The 13,905-nt window shown below is 51.0% G+C and overlaps 3 non-coding genes across 3 annotated transcripts; 1 reads left to right on the top strand and 2 right to left on the bottom strand.

The window, feature by feature from the left end:
- The first annotated feature begins 1,893 nt into the window (after positions 1-1,893).
- Positions 1,894-1,967, top strand: TRNAI-AAU (transfer RNA isoleucine (anticodon AAU)). Its single transcript has one exon. It is a non-coding gene; the product is annotated as a tRNA-Ile (tRNA).
- Positions 1,968-6,306: 4,339 nt separating this feature from the next.
- On the bottom strand, positions 6,307-6,396 carry TRNAY-GUA (transfer RNA tyrosine (anticodon GUA)). Its single transcript is given in 2 exon segments — positions 6,307-6,342; positions 6,360-6,396. It is a non-coding gene; the product is annotated as a tRNA-Tyr (tRNA).
- Positions 6,397-10,381: 3,985 nt separating this feature from the next.
- Positions 10,382-10,454, bottom strand: TRNAF-GAA (transfer RNA phenylalanine (anticodon GAA)). The gene has a single exon. It is a non-coding gene; the product is annotated as a tRNA-Phe (tRNA).
- Positions 10,455-13,905: the final 3,451 nt, after the last annotated feature.

Raw genomic sequence — 13,905 nt, 5'->3', positions numbered from 1 at the left:
GAGTCAGTACGTGGGTGGGTGGAGCAGGGAGCTGGGGGCAGAGCTGGGCTCTAACTCACTACGGTTGCGTCCCATAGCTCAGAATAAGCAATGCAATTGTGAAGCTTATTTCGAGTCAATTTTGAAATAGCTTATTTTGTAATTTGGCGCTGGCTGCACAGCACTTAGTTCCAAATAAATTGCTCTTCTGAAATGCCCCTCATTCCTCACGCCATGAGGTTTGCAGGGACGTCGGAATAGCAAGCCCGTTATGGCTTGAAACAAGGGGCTTTCTCTTAAGATGCATCTGTGTGATACGAGCACCACGTTCTAAACCTCCCAGCTAGCCAGCCCACGGGTGTCAGTCCCACAAGTGGCCCTTTCAGAAAGGAGCCTCGGGCAGCTCTGGAACAAGGTAGGTGAGGCAGATAGATCTTTCACAGGCAGGGGAATTAGCTCAGCAGGTAGAGTGCTTGCTTGGCATGCAAGATGCAGTGGGATCAATACGCACATTCTCCAGGTGCAGGTCAGTTCTTCTCTCTTATTTTCTCTGGTGGGGGCTCAGTGGCCCCCTCCCTCTGTCTACCTGCTCTCCTAAAAGAGACAGACCTGCTTCCCCTTTCTTTTCCCCAGCAATTTACATGCTACAAAGCAGAGTGGAGATATCAATCCCAGTAGCCCACCAAGCTCTGTAGTGCTACAGAAAGCATGTTGGACTTTGAAACTGCAGCGAGCTGGTGTAAGCATACCTAGGTACTCAAAGGTTGTGGGTTCAAGTCCCATCAGAGTCACTTTAACTGCTTCCTCATTTCCAAGGCAGCTTTTATAGACCAGCAATCCTTAGGCTGACACTGGGGTGGGCTGGAATCCAGACAGTTCCCAGCAGCAGGCCTGGCCTGTGTGGGGCCTGCGTCTGTGGGGGGAGAGCATTGCTGGCCTGCACCACAGGGATGCTGGTAAGAAGGTGCTGTGGGAGCTGGGCACACGATGCCTGATGGCAGCTGTAAGGGATGCATCTGCCATCAGGCACCCCACATTGATTGGCACCCTAGGCAGCTACCGGGCTCGCCCATGCCTGCATCTGGACCTGTCCAGCAGATCCCAGTGAGGGTGGAGGGAAGGGCTGGTTCTTGGGGTTGGGGCTGGGGGTTGTTCTGAAAGTCTGCAGGTGCCCTCCCTGTCTCCTACTAGTGCTGAGCAACACTCAGGCTGTGTCTACACTCGCCTGAGGGACTGAATTCTTGCTGCCGCTGGGTGCAACTACACGCACCTTCTGCAGGGCAGGCTCCCCAGCTCACACCCCTCCTGTCACACAAAGCTTGCAAATGGGGTTGATTTTCCTGCATCTCCTCTTACTTGCTGCTGCGCTAAAAGAAATCCTGAAACCAGCCCCAACTACTGTCACTGGAGAGATGGCCCTGTGCTGGGATATGAGAGAGGATCCCAGTGATGCTCGTCGCAGCCCAGGAGAAGAAGGGGGCTCTGGGTGGAAGGAAACCAAGTAAAACAGGTCCCAGTGGGCATGAACTGGAGCACCAATTTGGCCCAGTTGAGTGAGGGGTGGTTGGTGTTAAGAGCAGCGCTCAGGACTCAGAACCCTGCAATCTGAGGCTCAATTCCTGCCTCCCTTCCCGGGCTGACCCAGGGGCCGAAAGGGGCTGCAGCTGCTGCTGGCAGGGAAGAAGCTGGGAGGCAAGATGCTGGCAGCAAGAGATTCCGGCTGCCTCTTTGCCCTGGGTCTGCCGGCCGCCAGCCACCTTGGCCAACCCTCAAACCAGCTGGACTAGCCAGCCCATGTCACAGCGAGTCACTAGTGACCCTGTCAGAGAAGAGCCATTGGCAGCTGCAGAGAAGGCCCAGCAGCGGTCTCAGGTGCCTTTCTTGAAAGTGCTACTGGTGAGCTGCATTTCTGTAGGCCGGCTAGCTCAGTTGGTTAGAGTGTGGTGCTAATAACACCAAGGTCATGGGTTCAAGCCCCATGCTGGCCACAGGGGTGTTTGGTTTGGTGACTTCCCTTCCTTTAGCTGCCTGCTATGGACAGGGAAGCAGAAACAAGCAAAAGACTGAAAGCTTTGCAGGAAGCAGGGCAGAGATTGGGTACGGCCCAGCCTTAGCCACTGCACAGCCCCAGTGGCTGAAAGGGCCTGAGCCTGGCTTCCTGTCCCCAAAAGCAGGGGAACTGATGCCCAAATTCCTGCTGCTGCAGTGGCTGCCTCAAGGCACCAGCTAGGGGGCAGGCTCTGGAGCCCAAGCCACACAGGGAGACTCAATATGACTGGGAGGCCTGGAGCGTGTGAGCCCTGCACAGAGGCTGCTGCTGGGGGCCTGCTTCAGTGGCCCAGCAGCTCAACTTCCTCTGAACCAGCTTCTCCCCCTGGAGCCACCCCCCAGCGCTGCTGAGGCCCCTGACATGAGGCAGTGGGACCACCAGAGGAAGGTGGCAGCCTTAGCCCTTACTTATTCCTACTTGAAAGTAGTAATAAGGGATCTTCCGGAAAAGGGTTTATTTTCCACAAGATCCCGTCTAGACTGGCGCTTTTCTCTGGCTAAACCCCGAGCCGGAAAAAAGCAGCAGCCATGTTCATGTAAATGCCGCGGGGGATATTTAAATCCCCCGCGGTATTTGCAATTCCGAAGTGTCTCATTAGCATCCCTTTTACGGAAAAGGGTGCCAATGTAGACACAGCCAGAGAGTTTGTTCTTTCAACAGGGCAAAGTCCTGTTTGAGTTACCAGCAGGGGAACGGAGAGAAGAAAGTGGGAAGGGAGTGTGTTGGGTGTGTTCGGGGGGGGGGGGGGGGGGAGGCACAGAGGGCAAAAAATGAGGAGTAATGTTAGTTCAAACCAAGGGGCTGGTTTTGAACTACTGCAGAAAAAAGGACTCTGCCCCTGGAGCTGCCCTGTTCTCTCCGGAGCCCTTAGGCTGGCACCGAGGAGGCCTGAGTCCACACAGTGCCCAGCCGAGGAGGAGGGAAGGGCTGGTACTTGGGGGTAGGGGTGGGGGGGTTCTTCTGAAAGGCTGCTGGTGCCATTAGACCCATTTTTAGCAGTGAGGGAGAGGTGGCAAAGGGGCCCTGAGTTAACCTCTTGGGTCTCAGGTGCTGTAATGTGGCAAGAAAATTGACTAGGGACGTGTTTTGCAAAAGTTGCAGCTGGTTTCCTTGACTGGGAATTGAAACCAGGCCACAGCAGTGACAGTGCTAGAGTCTAACCACTAGACCCTCAGGGACACATAATGCAAAGCTCTTTGCTCACCTACACTAGCCTTTCACAGGCCCTTTTCTGTCCACTTCAGGATGGCGGGTGGGGGGGGGGGGGAAGGGTCCATTCTCCCTTGCCCAGAGGGGGACACTAACAGCCAAATAGAACATCAAAGCAGCCAGACTAGGCCATGCCAGTTGTCCAACTAGCCCAGGATCCTGTCTCACAACAGCAGCCAATTTCACTGTCCCGAGGGAATCCTCAGGACAGACAGTTATTGAGTGATCCCTCCATTCCCAGATTCTGCACCCCTGTCATCATCACATAAACCCCTGTCCCGTCACCCCTTGCTTGTCCCTTTCCCAAGCTGAGAAGAAGAAGTTCCATGAACTCCTGGGAGCTGCTTTCCCAAGAAGAGGCATTTCCAGCAGAGAAGATGACAAGCCCAATCCCCCTACACAAAGCCCCAGGAAATACCAATGGAGATTGGGAAAGCTCCCTCTCGGGCAGCGCTACGGAATGGATCCGGCTGGCCATCGGGCTGACTAACGCCATTAACTTCTCAGCCCAAGTGCAGAGACTGTGGAGTCTCCCGCTCCCAGCCCAGTGGCAGAGGGGCAGCGCCCTGAGGAGGCGGGTCCTGAGGCAGTGGAGACCTTTGAAGGGAACAGAGACAAGGGAGACGTGAGGTGAGAAGAAGGGGAACAAGTCGCCTCTTCTCAAGCGAGACGTGGTGGGAAACTGCCGGTTCCGGTGCAAGCCGAGCTCCAAGGGCTGGCTCCTGCCCCGGTGGCTCCTTGCAGGGCCTGGCTTGAGATGCACCAAGAAGTGCCATGTGTGACCAGGAGAGAGGGTGGGGAGAACGGAAGGTGTTGGAGCAAGCTGGGGCTGCTGGGTCTGCTGGGGGATTTGAGCATCAGGGGGAACCTTACCTGGTTTTGTGTCCTCTTGCAGCAAAGGCTACAGACGTCCCAGAGGCTGGAGGTGCTGCCATTGGCCTTGTCATATGTGGTTGCAATGCCCTGGTCCCTGCCAAGGCACCACTGAGGAGCCTCAACCCCAGCGGTGCCTCCTCCCATCTCAGCCTAACCTGCCTAGTGCTATGTCTACACTCGCGGCTTCTTGTGCGAGTAATATGCAAATGAGGCTAAGCGTGGAATATCGCTGAGCCTCATTTGCATACCTAATGAGCCACCATTTTTTTCAGAAGAGTCTCTTGTGCCAGAAGGAGCATCTACACGGCCCCTTCTGGCACAAGAAAAACCCTCTTGTTCAATGCCGTTCTTCCTGAAAAGTAATAGATGTAACGGCATTGCACAAAAGCGTTTTTCTTGCGCAAGAAGGGGCAACGTAGACAGCTCCTTCTTGCGCAAGAGCCTCTTCTGCAATTTCTGCTGAGATGTGTTTTAGTAGTTAAATTCCTGGATTGCCCTTGCTCATTAAAACTGCTGTCATATGGTTGGAAATGGGGAAAATATTGCATTTTATTAACATCAGCAGAACTGACTTACATAGGGCCTGTGTGTTGTGTAGTCTTGCCTTAATCTTTGTATTCATGCCCATTAGTGTGAAAGAAGATATTTGCATATATATTTGCATATACAGACAACTATGGATAATTCCCTGTAATATTATCACTCTCATATAACTTTGTATTAACATCTCCTTTTAGATATATCTCTAAGGCTATGTCTACACTCGTGGCTTCTTGTGCAAGTACATCTTGCGCAAGGGTTCTTGTGCAACAAAGTCGTGCGCAAGAAAACATCCACACTTCCACGTGCGCACTGTGCTTGTGCGCAAAAGCTCTCATGGTAGTGTGGACGCTCTCTTGTGCAAGACAGGGTGAGGATGTGGAAGGTAGAGAAGTCAGGGCACAGGATTCGGGATTGGGGGAGTCTTGGGGCTGGGACTGTGTTTGTGTGTCGAGGGGATCCCTCTGCTCTGGGCTCCCCGACGCCCTTTAACACTCAAGGGCTTTCTCTGCAGCGCACTTAGTGCCATGAGAACAAAGCTTGGAAAGAGGGTCGATTTTCCTCCATCTCCCCTTGCTGCTGCGCTAAAAGAAATCCTGAAACGGGCCTCTTTACCTGTCACTGGAGAGATGGTCCTGTGATGGGGGAACACTGCATCATAAAGTCTGACTAGCTCTGTTGGCCGAACGTGCGACTTTTAATCTCAGGTTCATGTGTTCAAGCCCCATTCTTTAACTCACATTCTAAGTCTACAAGCAATTCACTCTCAGCTTTCATCAGGGTTTTAGAAAGAAAAAGTCTAGTCCTGGGGTCCAGCTTTAGTAGAACCAGTGAGGGGGAAGAAGCTGCATTTTCTATCTTCTGAGGAGAAGGGAAGAGGATTTTCTTCTCTTCAGTTCTTGCCACATCAGCCCAGGGAGGAGAAAAAATAACCCTCCGCCCGCTGATTGTCCCCCGTCAGCTTCTGCAGCTCCACCTCCTTCCACAGCAGCTCCAGCTTTGAGCAACAAATCTGTGTGTGTAGCCATATGGAATACTGAGTTTTCAGGCTGGCCTCTGGACTCCTGGCTTCCCTCCTGCTGCTTCATCACTCTGGCTACGACTACACGGCACATTTATTTTGGAATAAACTGGTCTCGAATAGTGATTCCAAAATAGTTTATTTCAAACTAGCAGGTCTACACTGCAGGGAAACCTCAGAATAGTCCGAGGCAGGCTCCCCAGTGTAGATGAGCTACCTCGATTTACAGCCCCAGGAAGAATAACTCAGAATGCCATGGGGAGGGGCTAGTTCAAACTAGCAGCGGTGGTGCAGCTACACAGGCCTTTTTTTAAAATAGCTAATTTGGAACAGGAGTTATTCTTCATAGAATGAGGTTTGCAGAAGTTGGAATAAGCCGTCTGTTTCTTTAGAATTATTTCATAATAACGGAATTGCTGTGTAGACTCTTGCATTGTTGTTGTGGAATAACGGCCATTGTTCCAAAAGAACTTTTGTGTGTGGACAGAACCTGCGCAGCCCAAGAAATGTGATTGGCAGCTCATACCCACAAGCTTTCTGTCAATTGCAGTGGAGAGCTCTGAAGACATAGACCCAAGGTGACCACCTTGATTGCCTTCTGCTAAGGCCAGGCTGGAGGGAAAACAATCACTCCTTTGAGCCGGAGTTGAACCAGCAACCTAAGGATCACTTGCCAAGCACACACTACAGTCCTCCGCTCTGCCAGCTGAGCTATCAAAGGGAGCCTGACTAAGGGTGGCTAGTCCAGGTTGTCCCTTCTATAAGTCTCGGGGCACGTGCTCCCCCAAGTATATGGCATTGCTGATGAGGGGCAGAGGCGCACAGGTGCTGTCACAGGTGTTGTACCAATAAAAGCAAGCAGGATCTTATGAGGGGGATAAGGCAAAAAGCCACATTTATTGTAAAGATAATAATAAAGAATAAAGAAAAGATAGAAGCAAACAACGTTGTTTAACTACTTATTCCTATCACTACTTAACCCTTATATATATATATATATATATATAAACATTCATTCAATCATTCATCCAGGTTCTGTGTAGTTGTTATAGTTACCAGCCTGGAAGTTGCTTGTGACAGAATACTGGCCAGGTATTCTGTACACAAGTGAGGGTAGTGGGGAGCGAAGTCCTGATCAGATGCACATCTGAAGCTCCTGGTGGGCTGGCAGCAGAACGTTGGACTCTGACTCCATAGTCTTTTAGTCCAGTTCTTATAGGAATTTCTTCCTATGCCAGTCTATGGGAATTGCTGCATCACGTTCAGGGTGGCTGTCAGGTGCTCATCAGTGATCTCATATGGTGGGCCTCCAGTACTTGGTTTTCTCCACTTGACACCTTTTGGTTGCCCTGGCACCTGACGCCTTCTTCAGCCCTTTGTTGCTGCATTCTCAGGCTGGCACCTCTCAAAACCATTCATTCATCGTCCAAGCAATCTCTCTCTCTCTTACATACATTCCCTAATTAATGTTTCCCATACAGTATTTTGTATAATAATAACTTTACATATACAAGAGTTGTAGTTACAAAAAGTCACAGGTTTCTGGGTGGCATTTCTTAAAACATTCTCTCTCTGAGTGCTGAGTTAGTTACTGTTATAGTTACAATGTTTCACTTTGCGATTAGGGTTAATTGCTTCACAATGCTTTGAAGAGAATGGGCGTCAATTGTGTAACAATAAGTTTGAGTGTGCCCTGGGACACAGAGAGAAGAGCTGTTTCTGGCTACATGGTATTATATTTTTAACAGTTTTAAGTTACATGACCTAATATTACATTCCTAACAAATTATATTCTAGAGGGGCAATAATTATAAATCTAAACATTTAACAATCTTAACAAATAATAATAATAATAATAAATCTAAACACTTTAAGTTGTGGGGAACAAATTATGGGGCGTCACTTCCACTTGGGGGAATCATTTTTAATACATTTATATGTTATCCCTACACAGGTACTTCACATGCAGGCGGACCCCTTGAGTGAAACCTGAGCTAGATCCATCCATGTCACAGCAAAAGGAAGAAAGTTGGGTTCTTCTCATGTGTCTTCTTTGTTCCAGAGTCTCTAGGGGTGCGGTCGGGGCAGGTCCACAAAAAAAAAAAAACCACTTGAATGAACCTCGGTCTACAAACACACAGAAACACCCATGAGGGTTTCCTTGCCTCTACTTAAATGTTGACAAACAATTTGTTGCTAACTCCTTGGCCAACTCTGATTGCTGTGGGGTTAAGAAATCTTCTCTTGTTAATTCTGTGCCCTCAGAAAGGGAGCAACTTGAAGAAGGCCAGGCCTCCTCCTTGGGGCTCTAACCCAAACCCTAGGACCAAGGGATTTATAAGCCAGCTGATTAATGTTTGTTGTACTTTTCCCTCCCCACATCTGGGCCAAACCGCAAAGGCCACTCTACAGCCCCAGCGGCTGGGGGAGAGGAGCATGTTAGAGCCTCTGCCGACTGAGCTGTAGCTTTCTGTGCCTAGGGAGCCAGACACCCCCAGGGCTGGAGGGAAATGGGGATTGGCTGCACTTTGGGAGTCAAAAGGTGTTGTCTGGGACCATGGAATAGAACAGTTTCACCAGACTTCCTGAGGAGGGCACCATGGCTTAGTTGGCTAAAACACCTGTCTAGTAAACAGGAGATCCTGGGTTCAACTCCCCCTGGTGCCTTTTGACACCCTTTAATCACATTTTCCTATGTGTTTCTGGGACACAGAAGAGGCCTTCCCTGGCCACCCATGGAACTGCTGATTCAGAAAAAGGCTGATTGGAGAGGAGTTTTAGAAAGAAGGAAACCACAAGTGAGAAGCACCTGCTGCCCACAGACCCTCACTCTCCATGGCCGCAGGAGCTGCAGAGGTTGCACCCTCAGGCTCTCTAGGTCCTGACCCCCCTCAGGGAATCACAAGGGCATGTGGTGCTGGCTCTTCTGTTCCAGCAATTGCAGCAAGAGCCCTGCCTTGTCAGTGCCAGTCACAACAGCCTCTGCACCCACTCCAGGCTTGTGGTTTCCTTCTTCCCAATGTTCCTCCCCAATCAGCCTTTTCCTGAACCAGCAGCTCCATGGGTGGCCAGGGAAGGCCTCTTCTGTGTCCCAGGAGGACCTAGGAAAATGTGAGCTGTCACCTGGGATACGTTCCTGGCTTTAGGCAACGTGTCCTGTCTAGGGCTTCATCAGCCCGGGAGCAAAGGGCAGGCAGCATCCCCCATGATGCAGAGGGGCAGGTCCACATCTCCGGACCTGAGGGTGCAGCCAGGGGAGAAGTGCTGGGGAGCATCTATGCTGGCATCACGCACCTTCTCCGAGAACAGACCCACGTCCTGAAAGGGAGAGAAAGTGACCTGGGATGACTAGTGTAGCTGAGCCAACACTGCAGGTTTGTGTCTGTCAAGTGGCTAGGATTGAGCACTTCCACTGCTGCGGCCGGGGTTGGGCTCCCAGTCAGGGGAAATAGCCTCCTCTATATTCAGGAATTCTGCCAAGTCTTTGCTCTTTCAGCATGGGAAGGGAGGGGCTGGGGTGCCAGAGGCAGGCTCTGGCTGGGAGACTCACCTGGCTGAGCCCTGGCCAACACCCCAGCACATTTCCCAGGTAGCTGCTTTTCTGCACAGGCTGCAGATGTCAGGTGCCTGGGGAAATAAGAGCCTGAGTGGAGGAGGGGGGAGGGCTTCATGCAGGCAGCTGCCATTGGCATTGGAAACAGTCCAGAAAAGCATGACAAAAATTATGAAAGTTTGAATCAGCTGCCATAGTTAGTATAAACAATTAGTAACACACATACTAAATGAAAGCGAATATGCTACAACAAGTCACAGCTGGAGACATCTCTGAAAACATCCACTCCATGTGCAGCCACAAATGGGATGTTAGAAATTATTTTAAAAGGCCTTGACAAGAAGACAGTGACTATCATATTACATCTCTATAAATCCAGGCGGTGCCCACAACTTGAGCACTGACTGGAAATGTGGTTGCCTTATCCCCTGCCCCCCAAAAAACCATACCTTGGCATTGGAAACTTCAGAAAAGCACAAGAAAAATGATGAAAGGTTTGGATCAGCTGCCACATGAGGAGAGACTGGGACTTTTCACCTTAGAAAAGTGGAGACAAGGGGAGATAAGATAGAGGTCTATACATCATGGCTGTTGTTGAGACTGTAAATAAGGAAAGGTATTTTTCTTGTTCCCATAATAGAAGAACTAAGGGTGCGCCATGATATTAGCAGGTTGAAAACAAACAAAAGGAAGAATTTCTTCACACAAGCGCAGTCAACCTGTGGAACTCCTTGCCAGCGGATGTTGTGAAGACCAGGACTATAAGGGCATGTCTATACTTGGAAACTATTTTGAAATTGCTTAAATCAACTTAATAACTTACAGTCTAAGAAAACAGAAATAGTGTGTCCTCCGTATCTGGAAGCCTCAGAATTAGTCCTAGGCAGGCTCTGTTACTGTTCCTTTCTGGGGGCATGGAATTAAAAACAGAGTTGCAAGGCTGGGAGCAGCTGAAACCAAGAGCTCTGTTCTCCTGTGTCAACAACCTCTGAGGTGTCATGAAATCCCCTTTCTAGTTTCTATCCCTGAAATACGATCATCTTTATGATGTAATTCCTGCCTCTTGGTTCAGCTTTGAACTCTGACTGCAGATGTTTGCTTACCAGAGATGGAGAGATGCCAAAACAGACTATGCCATATTGGCAAAGGTTTCTACCAAAGCCCGGGATTGAACCAGGGACCTTTAGATCTTCAGTCTAATGCTCTCCCAACTGAGCTACTTTGGCAACTGCCTCAAAGGATCTGAGCAAATATCCATAATAGCAGCAAAACTTGAGGAACAAAAGAAAAAAAACAGCTGGGTCACCTCATTCCCCCCCCTGAAATTTCTTCATGCCTACTCGGGGGAGCATCCCCCGCCCCAGTTTGGGAACCCAGGCCTTGCAGTGAACACTGGGGGAGCTGGGATTCCACCCCAGAGGATGGGATAAGTGAAAATTCCCACTGCACATATTATGGCTTCATCAGAGTGAATGCTGGGTGGCCAGGGTCTTGTTGCACATCTTCCCCACCCCGTCAGCAGCCGCAGCCCCTTTCAGCCACTGGGTCAGCCCAGGAAAAGAAGTGGGAAATGGGACAAAGTAGCTTGTCTCTGTTCATGAGCTTCTCCAATGGCTGAAGGCAAGAGGAGAAAATGGGCAACAAAGACCCTCCACTGAACTGGAATCACAGCATTCACTGGAAGGGGCCAGAGCAGCAGGGAGTAGAAACCATTACTCCAGGGGAGGTTTGAACTCACAACCTCAGCACTTCTCCCACAAGTACTGCCTGATAAGTACTGTGCCCAGGCCTTTTGCCCCACTGGAGCAGCTACTATAGCTGTAGGAGCTTTGCACTTGCAGGATCTCTGGGTGCTGGCCCCCACCCACCCAAGGGAATCACAAGGGCAGGTGCTGCTGGCTTTTCTGTCCCAGCAATTGCAGCAAGAGCCCTGCCTTGCCAGTACCAGTCACAGTAGCCTCTGTACCCGCTCCAGGCTTTGGGTTTCCTTCTTCCCAATGTTCCTCCCCAATCAGCCTTTTCCTGAACCAGCAGTTCCATGGGTGGCCAGGGGAGGACTCCTCTGTGTCCCAGGAAGACATAAGAAAATGTGAGCAAAGGCTACACCAAGGTACCACTGGGAGTTGAACCAAAGAACTCCTGTTTACTAGACAAACACTTGTCTCCCATGCTAGACAATGTCCTCCCTTTAGTTACATGGCATTCAGTCTTAGCTTTCTCCAGCTCTCAGGTAGGAAAAGTCTCTGATTTCTCTAGTAGGAGGGAGGACACTAACTGACATCTCCAGCCTCATAGGAGAACAGAAGCAAATTTCCCCCAACAAAGAAAGGGGAGGGAAAAAAATACTTCAGTATCTGATTAGTCCCCTTCAGCACTCTGTAGCTTCCTGTCCTTCAGCATCAGCTCTGTGATGGGACAATAAGAGCATGTCTACACTGGAGTGTTATTTGGAAATAAAGTGCCTGTCTACACAGCAAGCTGCTATTTCAAATTAAGTACAAATTGGCAGACTTCCTACTCTGACTCCAGTAACCCCCATTTCATGAAGAGTAGGGAAAGGTCTCTTCCTGCCAAAAGCCAAGTTAAGCTACTTCAGCTACACAAATAAGTAGCTGAAGTTGTGTATTTCAGTTTGACTTTTGCCCTGCTGTGTAAACATGCCCTAAATGTGCTACTAGTTAAGAAGCTGGCAAAGGATCCCTTCCCATGGTATTATAGTGCCAGGGAAGGGTACACACCTGGGCAGAAAGCAAAGCAGCTGGGGCGGAGAGAGAGAGACAGGAGTGGGCCTGAGGGAGCAGAGAAGGAATTGAATGGAGAAAGAGGGGGGCTCTTTCCGCCTGGGTTTGACACAGACCTTTTGCATGGAGACAAATGGGATAACACCACGGAGCAGAAACAACAGAACAGAGGAAATTTTTAAATGAAAGCTTCAACCCCCCCACTTGCAGAAACAGTTTACATCCATCGACATTTACAAAATGCTTCCCCACAAACATCTCTCCAGCCTGTGTGTCTCTGGGAAAGATTTCTGCCAAGCCTGGTCCCAGTCCTGTGGTCAGAGCTCCCTGAGAAACAGGACACCCTCACTCCCAGCCATGTCCCCTCCCAGGTGAGAAAGAGGAAATGAGCCACAGGCTGCTGTCCCCTGGGTCAACAGATGAGTGGGTTGACTGTTCTCAGGGACACCACAGCAATATCCCTGCTTCCCCCTCGGAGAGGGTTTCCTCAGGGCCAGAACAAGCCATTCCGGTGCCCTGGGCAGACAGCTTAATTGCACCCTGGGTTGGGGAAAGGCACATGCATGGCCCAGCCCCCACCTGGAACGTGGGAGAAGGCGCATGGAGCTGGCAGCAAGGCACATGCCTCCTGCTGCCCGGCCACCGCCACTGGTGCTCAGCCTGGTGCCGCCGGGAGCAGGCCAAGCAGGGTCCCGCAGCCGCAAGGGGAAGGGTGCTTCTGGCCAGCGCTGCGGGGGTTAACGCAGCCCCTGCCTTGGGTGGTCACTGCAGGGTGGCTGGTGGGAGCTGCTGCAGCTTGCGATACAGACACGTGGTGCCTGATGGCAGTTATCAGCTGTAAGGGGCACACAGCACCCCTTATATCAGGCGCCCCGGGCAGCTGCCCGGCTAGCCCATGCCTTAATGCAGCCCTGGGTTTCCTGCATAGAACGACCGAAGCCCCACAGATCAGGAGAAGGGTTCCCAGCTGGGGATCTCCGGCATCAGCCATGAGAAGGGTTCCCAGCTGGTGGGAGCCAGTTATTGCAGGACAAAGGACACCAGGGCTATGTCTACATTCGCGGATTCTTAGCAAGTACAGCTGTTCTTGGCAAGAATCCATAGAGCGCCCACACTGGCCACCAGCTCTTGCTCAAGGAAATTTACAGTATGGCGTGGTAAGAGAGGGCTTCTTGCACAAGAGCTACGCTCTTTTTTAACAGGTGTAAGCCCTCTTGCGCAGGAGCTCTTACGCAAGAGGGCAGTGTGGATGCTCGGCAGGGATTTCTTGCGCAAGAAAGCCCTATGGCTAAAATGGCCATCAGAGCTTTCTTGCGCAAGAGAGCGCCTACGCTGCCATGGGCGCTCTTGCACAAAAGCACAGAGCGCACATGGCAGTGTGGACGTTTTCTTGCGCAAGACTTCTTGCACAAGAACCCTTGAGCAAGAAGGCATGAGTGTAGACATAGCTCACGAGTGGGACAAACTAACCACCTGCTTTATGGGCAAAGGAGAAACAAAGACAAACCCCATCCCGCTCTGCCTGGCACTTTGCACCCCCAGCCAGGGCTAGATTAAGGCATGGGTGCCAACCTATGGAAGCACCTGATTGAAGTGGTAAGGGATGCTGCATCAGGTGCCCCCATAGGTTGCTTTCTTGGGGCAGAGGCGTGCATGCAACATGCGCCCGCTGCCCAGGGTGCAAGAATGGCTCGGGCCGGCCCTGCCCCCAGCCCAACTCTTCCAAGCACCCCTAGAAAGCAGCACTCACACATGGGGGGCTGGAAAGTGGAGAGACTACCACTCAAAAGGAATCACTCTGGGTAGGTCTGCACTGAGATAGCAGCCCGGTGGCCAGGCTGTAGCTGGTCCAGCTCAGCTGTACCTGGCCTGGAGGGCTTTGGTTGGGAGTTTAGAAACCCGCAGTCAGGGGCATCTCTGGAGGGCGGGGGAGGAT

The sequence above is a fragment of the Pelodiscus sinensis genome, unplaced genomic scaffold, assembly GCF_049634645.1.
Source record: "Pelodiscus sinensis isolate JC-2024 unplaced genomic scaffold, ASM4963464v1 ctg35, whole genome shotgun sequence".
NCBI lineage: Eukaryota > Metazoa > Chordata > Testudines > Trionychidae > Pelodiscus > Pelodiscus sinensis.
This window is presented reverse-complemented; position numbering and strand designations above follow the sequence as displayed.